Source organism: Rhineura floridana, chromosome 6 (genome assembly GCF_030035675.1).
Source record: "Rhineura floridana isolate rRhiFlo1 chromosome 6, rRhiFlo1.hap2, whole genome shotgun sequence".
Taxonomy (NCBI): domain Eukaryota; kingdom Metazoa; phylum Chordata; class Lepidosauria; order Squamata; family Rhineuridae; genus Rhineura; species Rhineura floridana.
In genome coordinates this window covers 144253603-144263138 of record NC_084485.1, presented here as the reverse complement: position 1 = coordinate 144263138, position 9536 = coordinate 144253603, and the positions used below count along the sequence as shown (strand labels likewise).

The 9536-nt window shown below is 42.6% G+C and overlaps 1 long non-coding RNA gene across 5 annotated transcripts in view; it reads left to right on the top strand.

Annotated features, from left to right (window-relative positions):
- The first annotated feature begins 739 nt into the window (after nucleotides 1–739).
- The window catches only part of LOC133387990 (uncharacterized), a 104652-nt gene continuing 95855 nt past the window's right edge, over nucleotides 740–9536 (top strand). For 3 of the 5 annotated variants that reach the window (XR_009763615.1, XR_009763616.1, XR_009763619.1), the window contains exons 1-2: nucleotides 740–967; nucleotides 5230–5326. This is a non-coding gene — a long non-coding RNA (uncharacterized LOC133387990). Of the gene's footprint in view, nucleotides 968–5229; nucleotides 5327–7574; nucleotides 7671–9536 lie in introns of all 5 variants that reach the window. The other 2 variants (XR_009763618.1, XR_009763617.1) reach the window with 1 other exon arrangement.

The window sequence follows — 9536 nt, the reverse complement described above, 5'->3', positions numbered from 1 at the left end:
GCAAGCCGGTATTTCCAGATGGGAACTGGGCACGGTCCAATTCTTCAGCCAGGGACTGCTCTTCCGCCCTGGCAATCACAATGTTCAGTGAAAACAGTAGATGGTGTGTGCCCAGGGACCAGTCAAGACATTCTCAATTTTCTTCCGGGGGCATCAGGGGTGCTTAGCGAGGGGGGCATTTGAGTTTGGGCTGAAAAAGTCTGTTATCCTGCATTGATTTTCTTGTATACTAACTGGCTGGTAACCCTCAGCCAGGGGGGCCAAGCCTTGCTGCTTATAGCCCTCCCTGGTGACGACCATTGCACTTAATGTAAAAAAGTTCCTCGGTGCTAACTACTTAGGAGCCAAGCGTTTGATGATAAGTATGGGAATTTCAACCCTGTTGCTTTAATGCTGCTGGTTCGTGTTCATCAGCGTCCAACGGACTTTGGAGTGAGTAAACAGGCAAAAATGCACGCTGCTAGTTAAAGTTATAAGTGGCAGCCACGTTAAAAAATCAAGGAAATGATGCAAAGAGACCTGAGATCCTTTTGAGGTTACTGTTGCCAGATGGTAAAGAAGTTACTCCTTATCCATGAGTAACGATGTTTACTTACTCAATTTGAATGTCGGCCAGGGCGGGCCAGAGTAAGAAAAAAGGAATGTTGTCTCCGCAAAGCCGCCCTCTGGGGTCAAAAGTCCAGAAAAAGATAGAGCTAACGTGCAGCAATCAAAGGGGAAGGTCAACATACGGCGGCAAGTCAGTAGTAGTGAATAGTTAGTTGGTAAATTAAGCCCCTTTACAAACAATCGAAGGGAGCTCCCTAGGCTACGTCTTTCTAAGCCGCCATCTTTTCTGAAACAGTAAGGAACTTTTCAATGGAAGAGGCTTACTTTTGTGAGAATGATAATTGCCTTACTGGATCAGCTTAGGCTGCAATCCAGTACATGTCTACTCAGAAGTGGGTTCAATGGGACTTACTCCCAGGTAAGTGTGTATTGAGTTGCAGCTTCAGTCTATTTCAGTAGTATGTCTCAGATAGTCAGATTGCTCCGGGTTAGGGATGGGGGAGACATTCGATTCACTTCACATGTAAAGATGAATTTATCAGGTTTGTGCTTTTTGAAACAATATGAGAACAGAAATGCAACCATCCTTCCAAATTTGCACCTATTCAAATTTTGCAGTTCTCCAACCACACAGAGTCTACAAAAATGCTAATATTAGGGGGAAATGTGTATAAAATGAACATATTAGTGACAATAACATACCCAAAGGCATAATGTTAAGAGAAATTGCTTGCAAGAAATGTGTACATTGATCAAAACCAAACAAAAACGTATTTATTAGGAGAAATTCCCACTAAAATGCTGAAGAATGTTCATGAGTATTTTTGGGTTTTTTTATTTTTAAATATGAAATTGCTACAGAAACCTATAGCACTGAATTTATGATTGGTAAAATAAGAAACTGAAATAATTGAAATGGACAGATCCTTCCAACCCTACTCTGGATATTGATACTCAGAGTGATGGCCTTCCTGTCATCTTTTCCCCAATATCTTATACTACTATGAATGGGGAGGCTGCGTTTAGTTAGATTCACATTTCATGTAGTTACCATGATTAACAGCTGTAGAGAGGCCAATCCTTGATGAATTCGTATAATCCTTTTTTTTTTTTAGCCATTTTAAGCTAGTGGCTGTCTTTGCGCCTTTCAGTAGCAAATCCCATACTTTAATGATGCATTGTAAAATTGTTCTCCCTGCATTAATTATTTTTTTAAGAAAAATCTACCTGATGAAATTTACAGTTCCATTGTTCATTCCCACTAGCATGAAAAACCTGTGTTTGAACTGTACTACTTCAGGCAGTAAGTGGAGGGCTCACATATTAGGGTTGCCAGGTTCAGGGCCTGAGACTGATCCTGTATCTTTAGGAGAAGAGAAAGTCAGCCAAGTGCAGGTGTTCTTGCAACACCGTAATGGGAAAAACCACAAGGTGGAATTCTCCCTTCCCCATGCACAACTTTTAAAGATACAGAAGACCTCTTGGAGGCCGGGACTGGCAACCCTATCACATGTATCCTACAACAAGAAAGTTATTACTAGATTCTGTGAGGGCTGGTGTTTTATTTTGCTTCAAGTGTTCGGTTGAATTGGCCAACCGTCTGAAGGGGAGGGGTGAAATAATCTGGGAAAATTATCTCTAGATGTGTTACAATTCTGGCATAGAGGCATTTTTCTTTTCTTTTTTCTTCTTTCGAACCTACTCATTGACTTTCTTTTTTAAATTGTTTTGCTACTAGCATATTAAAGTATTTAAAAAGCTGTAGAACAAGAGAAAAAAAGGGAAAGATTTTCAAGGAGAAGTACCCCTCACATGTCAGAATTGTAAGCCCCCGCCCCAACAAACTGGCTCCCCCAAGTATTGAAATGGCTGCTTCAAACTCACAATTTGGAACTGGGCTGAGAGTCCCACAGAGAACTTTTTCAGATAAAGTCAAGGGACAGGGTATTCATTATTTATTAAAAATAAATAAACTGCTTAACATTCCAAAATCTCAAAGTAGTGTGCAAAAGGATCAAAGGCACAAAATGCCAACAATTAAAATAAAACTGCATAAACTGTAGTTCAAATTTCACAGCTACGAGCAAGATATGAGTAAAATCCATGTATCTTTTTTTTTAGGGTGGGGCGGGGGATATGTAAACCACTTAGAGATTTCTGTTGAAATATGAAGCAGTATACATGTTAAATAAATAGTATAATGAATATCTGGTGGGGGGGAGTATGAAAAAGCAAGACATTATGAAGATGGGAGAAAAAGCGTGACATTTTTGGAAGGGATAGAGGACTTACTAGAAAAAGCAGCTGTAGCGGCAGAGGCTTATCCCTTCTTATTTTTATTTTGTGGTGGTGGCAGTGCTTCTCTAAGCCACATTTTCCTGTCCACAATGCTTCCCTGAATAACATTGGATCGCAAAGTAACACCATTGAGGGAAGCATTGTGGAGAAGAATAGCGATGGGTGAATCTGTCAGTTTTGGGTTGTTTTTTTTTTTTTTTTTTTTAAATTTATATACCGCCCGACTAGCGATAGCTCTCTGGGCGGTGAACATAAAATAGTATAAAAATACAATGAATAACAAAATAATATTAAAATACAATCAACAATACAATAAACATTATTAAAATTAGATCAATGTAACTTAAAATGCTTCAGAGAATAGGAAGGTTTTGACCTGGCGCCGGAAGGAAAGCAGAGTCGGCGCCAGGCGTACTTCCTCAGGGAGACTGTTCCATAGTTCGGGGGCCACCACTGAGAAGGCCCTAGATCTTGTCATCACCCTCCAGGCCTCCCTGTGAGTTGGAACCCGGAGGAGGGCCTTCGTAGCAGAACGTAGTGCACGGGCCGGTTCATATCGGAAGAGGCGTTCCGCAAGGTATCGTGGTCCCGCACCGTATAAGGCTTTATAGGTTAATACCAACACTTTGAATCTAGCCTGGAAACATATTGGCAACCAGTGCAAGCTGGCCAGAACAGGTGTTATATGCTCAGACCGCTTGGTCCTTGTCAGCAATCTGGCCGCCGCATTTTGCACTAGTTGTAGCTTCCGAACTGTCTTCAAAGGTAGCCCTACGTAAAGCGCATTACAGTAATCCAAACGTGAGGTTACCAGAGCATGTACCACTGATGTAAGGTCCTCTTTACTCAAATAGGGACGTAGCTGGGCTACCAACCGAAGTTGGTAAAACGCATTCCTAACCACCGAGGCTACTTGAGCCTCAAGTGAGAGGGAAGAGTCTAAAAAGACTCCCAGACTACGAACCCGGTCCTTTAGGGGGAGTGTAACCCCGTCCAGGACAGGGTATATATCCACCATCCGATCAGAGAACCCGTCCACCAACAGCATCTCAGTCTTGTCTGGATTGAGCTTCAGTTTGTTAACTCTCATCCAGTCCATTGTCGCGGCCAGGCAATGGTTCAGCAAATCGACAGCCTCACCTGAAGAAGATGAAAAGGAGAAGTAGAGCTGCGTGTCATCAGCATACTGATGACAACGCACTCCAAAACTCCTGATGACCTCTCCCAACGGCTTCATGTAGATATTAAAAAGCAGGGGGGACAAAACTGACCCCTGCGGGACCCCATATTGGAGAGCCCGCGGTGTCGAGCAATGTTCCCCAAGCACTACCTTCTGGAGACGACCCGCCAAGTAGGAGCGGAACCACTGCCAAGCAGTACCTCCAACTCCCAACTCCGCGAGCCTCTCCAGAAGGATACCATGGTCGATGGTATCAAAAGCCGCTGAGAGATCAAGGAGAATCAACAGAGTTACACTCCCTCTGTCTCTTTCCCGACATAGGTCATCGTACAGGGCGACCAAGGCTGTCTCAGTGCCAAAACCGGGCCTAAAACCCGATTGAAATGGATCTAGATAATCAGTTTCATCCAATAGCGCCTGGAGCTGGCCAGCAACCGCCCGTTCCAAGACCTTGCCCAGGAATGGAACATTCGCCACTGGCCTGTAGCTGTTAAAATTGTCTGGGTCCAAGGAAGGCTTTTTCAGGAGTGGTCTCACCACTGCCTCTTTCAGACAGCCCGGGACCACTCCCTCTCGTAAAGAGGCATTTATCACTTCCTTGGCCCAGCTACCTGTTCCATTCCTGCTAGTTTTTATCAGCCAGGAGGGGCAAGGATCCAGTACCGAAGTGGTTGCACGTACCTGTCCAAGCACCTTGTCCACGTCCTCGAGTTGAACCAACTGAAGCTCATCCAACAAAACAGGACAAGACTGTGCTCCGGACACCTCACTAGGATCTACTGCTATAACTTGAGAGTCTAGGTCCCGGCGGATACAATGGGTTCTCTCCATTCCTCATTTTCCCCATCTATAGTTCAGTTCGCCACATTTCCACAATTTTTAAAAAAGTCATCATGAAAATTTATTAGCGTTGTGTGAATTTACACCCATTTGAGTATGCAATTTTGCCTAATATACAAATTTTTGCAAAGAATTTCCCCCTAACAATGCATTTTTTCTATTTTATTTTCACTATGTGTTTATATGTGCTTTCTATCTTAGTATATGCATTTTTGTACACATTACTTGGCTGAGAAGTGAATTGCAAAATTCAGGGAAGTGAGGATTGTTTTAAAGGATGGCCGTGTTTTGGTTCATGTATTGTTTCAGAAAGTGTGAATTACATAGGTTTTTTGTAATTAAATTTCCCCCATCCCTTGGAGGGCATAGCCACCAGGCTGCTAAATGACACTGCTGCAGCAGAAACCCCCAACTTTTAGAAAAAGGATCAAATAAGGGAACAGCATTGTTTCTTTTCCGGTAAGTCCCCCACCTCCTACAAAATCCCTCTGAAAGTTGCAGAAAATGCACTCCCTCTACAAACTTTCATGGCCTGCGAATGGACCATACAAAAATGGGAAGGCATTTGAGGCTCAGCCAGTGTAATTTTAAAAAAGTAATTTTACACGCTTGCCTTTGTGCTCATTCCTTGTTCTATTGTTTTACATGGCAATTCAACGTGCCAGAGGCTGGGAGAGTGAAGCCAGCAGAGGCGGAGCTGGTGGAAGGGGCCGCCACATCCAGCTGCCACTTGGAAGCCTCTTTGGAGGGGAAGACACTGGCTGTGCCAGGAAGTTGTGGTGGAAGGAACCAAAATACATGGTTCCTTCCACCGCTCCTTTTCCCAGTGTACTGGCTGCCATGATGGAGGGCTGAGGGACGGAGCCAAATGGGACCTGAATATTGCGCAGTTCCCCCCTTCAGCTTCCCCTCTGACATGCCTCCAGAACACCCCTTTTGCAGGCCTTCTTCCAGCTTCCACCAACTCCCCTTATGCCAGTATATCCCTTCCTGTGTCATCACAGAAGGTAATGGGACTATAGAACCGACATTTCAAGTGAGATCAGCTGATTCCTCCTTTAAGGAAGTTGTCACAGAATTCTCCTTGGACCTTCTCTTCACATTCTTCTGTATTGTTCTGAACACACATGTTGTAACTTGCAGTTTTAATTATTCAGTCCTGGTTTAGATATTCATTCAGATTAAAGCAAGCCTATCTGGGGAAAGGAAGGTTTTATTTTAAAGGTGATGTCCGTGTGCAACCAACATACTGTTCCTTGCCAACTTGAGATGAGCTCTCAGAGCTCCACATCCCCATTTATTTTACAAATGATTAGCTATTCTCTTTCTGAAGCTTGGCAGGGCATCAGGCTTTGATCTTCACTGCCTCCTGGCTAAGCCTCAGGGCTCCGTGGCTTAAACAGATCAGAACTTGTGATCCTGGGATAAAGAAAAGTTCTTTGCTTTCTGAAGATTCTTACATTCCCCCCTTCTCCCTCTCTATGGAAGGAAAGTGAGGCTTGTGAAGTTGTGGGGTTTTAGTGACACAATCAAATGTATCTGAATCTCCCTGTCTTGAGGCCTTTGCTGGAGTGTCCAACTCAATTTAGAAGAGGTTATAGAGAAAGGTGATAGTGGCAACATAATTTGTTTGTTTGTGAGATTGCTTTCCTCATAAATTGACTTTGAACAACAATTGCCAACCTTCTGAGGCCAGTGGACACATTTAGAATTTTGATAAAGTGCTGTGGGTGCCAGTCACAAAATGGCTGCCATGGGGTTGTGGCATATCGCAAAATGAACTCTGTGAGGGTGTGCCATACCACAAAATGGCTGTGGTGGGGACATCAGTGTAGGAGAGGCTAAGACAGAAGAAAAAACAGAAACGGAGCGGGAAGAACAAACAGTCATTCATGAATTACAGATTTTTGAGGGGTTGTTTATTGAGATCTTTCTTAGACATCATAGGAGGTACTGGTGAACACACGACTGGTGCCATGCTGGGAACTCCTGGCTTACAATATGATGGTTAGTGCAGTAGTGGTGTGGGAAGAATGTCTGCAGGGAGATCTAAGCTGGAATATCACTTTCTGTAGATGGATAGTGTTATAGCTATGTGGGATAGTGTGGCCAGTAGCCCATGCCATGTGCTTCTTCCTTCCTCTAAGCAAATGCTTTCTTCAGCATATGACTTCTCTCTCTTCCTGGTGTGCCAGAAAATAAATGCAACTAGGAGCACACTGGGGCTGGAGGGAGAACTGAAGTGGGGTCAGATGGACACCAATGCTAGATTAAATCTTAAATTAAAATTATAGGTTTATTAAATGAATGCTATTTATAAAAGGAATGCTGATACTTATATTGGGGATATTTAAGGCATTGCTAAAGGATTCTGGAGTCCCACATAGTGTTTTCAGATCTCTAGTTTTTGCCCAGGTTTTTTTAGTGCCCTCTGTGGGTGACTCACCCTAATTTCTGGACTCTTAGCTTTCATTTTTTAAAAAATTAAGTTTCTAGGTGGTCTGGTTCAAGAGATGTACACCAAAATGTCAAAAAACACACAAACCCACAACTTCTTTCAGGTTTTTAGCCAATAAGTGAAGTTGGAGTTGTGATTGACAAGAGATTTGCCGACCTCCAGGCAATAACTAGAACCATTGCAAATCCTGAAAACTGTTTCCTTTTCTTGCTTGTCTTTCTTTCCTTTTCTTGCTTGTCTGCACATCAGAAGTTGAATGAGTGTATAACTTGCAGCAGCAGCAATATTGCCTTTCTACAATAATATACCAGGAAATCTAGAACAGAAGATCACAGCAGCATCTTGGTAGGCATACACAGTAAACAATTTCAGTCATTATGATTATAATAAAATTGTATGTGCAGGTTTTTCAATTACTTGCAAAAATAGCATATTATACTTCTATCTTACAAATAATATTTGAACAGAAATTTGAAAAAGTGTACATGCTGCCTCTTATGCCATTACAAAATGTTATACTTTTCTAATTATAAGGAGTCAAGTGTCAATTTTACAGAGCTGTTGAAGAGGGCAGTTTGTCTAATTCATTGCCTGTTTTGAAAACCTTCCCAATATGAAGCTTTAATTCTATACTCACTTTTCTGGGAGTAAAGCTGCAATGCTAATCCCATATACTTGGGAGTAAACCCCATTGAATTCACCTAGGATTTACTTTTGAGTGGACATGGTTAGGATTGGGTTGTAAATTAATGGGACTTTTGAGTGAACACAACAAAGGATTGTGTTGTACATCTTTCTCTCCCCCTCCAAACGTTTTTTTTAAGCAAACAGACAGTGCTTAGAATTATTATTAGAATTAGAATTTATTACCCATCCTTCACCCAAAAGTCTCTGCTTTTATTTGGTAGGAAACTAATACTGATTTGGACTGCAATGACCAACTGGTTTGACAATAAACAGTTGTCTAACAGTTAGGAAGTTTTTCCTGATGTCCAGTCAAAATCTGGTTTCCTGCAACTTGAGCCCATTATTCTGTGTCCTGCACTCTGGGATGATCGAGAAGAGATCCTGGCCCTCCTCTAAGTGACAACCTTTCATGTACTTGAAGAGTGCTATCATATCTCCCCTCAGTCTTCTCCAGGCTAAACATGCCCAGCTCTTTCAGTTTCTCCTCATAGGGCTTTTTTCCAGTCCCCTGATCTTCCTTGCTGCCTTTCTCTGAGCCTGTTCTAGTTTGTCTGCATCCTTCTTGAAGTGTGGAGACCAGAACTGGATGCAATATTCAAAATGAGGCCTAACCAGTGCTGAATAGAAGGGAACTAATACTTCACGTGATTTGGAAACTATACATCTGTTAATGCAGCCTAATATAGCATTTGCCTTTTTTGCAGCCACATCACACTGTTGGCTCATATTCAGCTTGTGATCAATGACAATTCCAAGATCCTTCTCACATGTCGTATTGCTGAGCCAAGTATCCCCCATCTTATAACTGTGCATTTGGTTTCTTTTTCCTAAGTGTAGAACTTTGTACTTATCCCTGTTGAATTTCATTCTGTTGTTTTCTTTCTTGATCAATAGTAGTACAAGAGAATTCACATACTGGGGAGTGTGGCGTCAACTGCTGTTATTCCCAAGCTACTGCCTGTGAAGGTAGACCAAACCATGTGTGTTTTCTCTCTGTCAATTATTACTCACTGGAATCGGGTTGGCTGTCAAAGTGAGTTTATAGCAGCCTACATGTTAGGGAGGAAAGGTTAGAGAACCTTCTTAACTCATTTCTCAAACCTCTCTCTGCAGTGAAGGGTCAAGTATGTGAAGAAGTTTGGAGCAGCCACATTAAAAAGTAGAGGCATGGCATTCCAGGGAGGAGGTTACCAAACCTGCTTTGTTATGCATATCTTTTCAGAGGATCCTTAGTCAAGCCCTTCCAATAGCACAAGCCTAACCATATCTTCTCAGAAGTAAGTTCTATCGAGTTCTGTGGGGCCTAGTCTTTTAGTAAGTGTGTTTAGAATTGTAGCCTTCAGGTGCATTCAACTTTATCCTGAGTGCTCCCATCTAACAACTCCACAACACTAGGCTCCTTTCTTCCTACAGTGGCCTTCTGGAGACTGGCCTGGCCTGAGGGCACTTAAACCTTTCTTGCCAGAAGCAAGTAGGCTAAGTTAATTGTTCTCTACCCAGGCTCCCCAAACTGGTGAGAAGGAA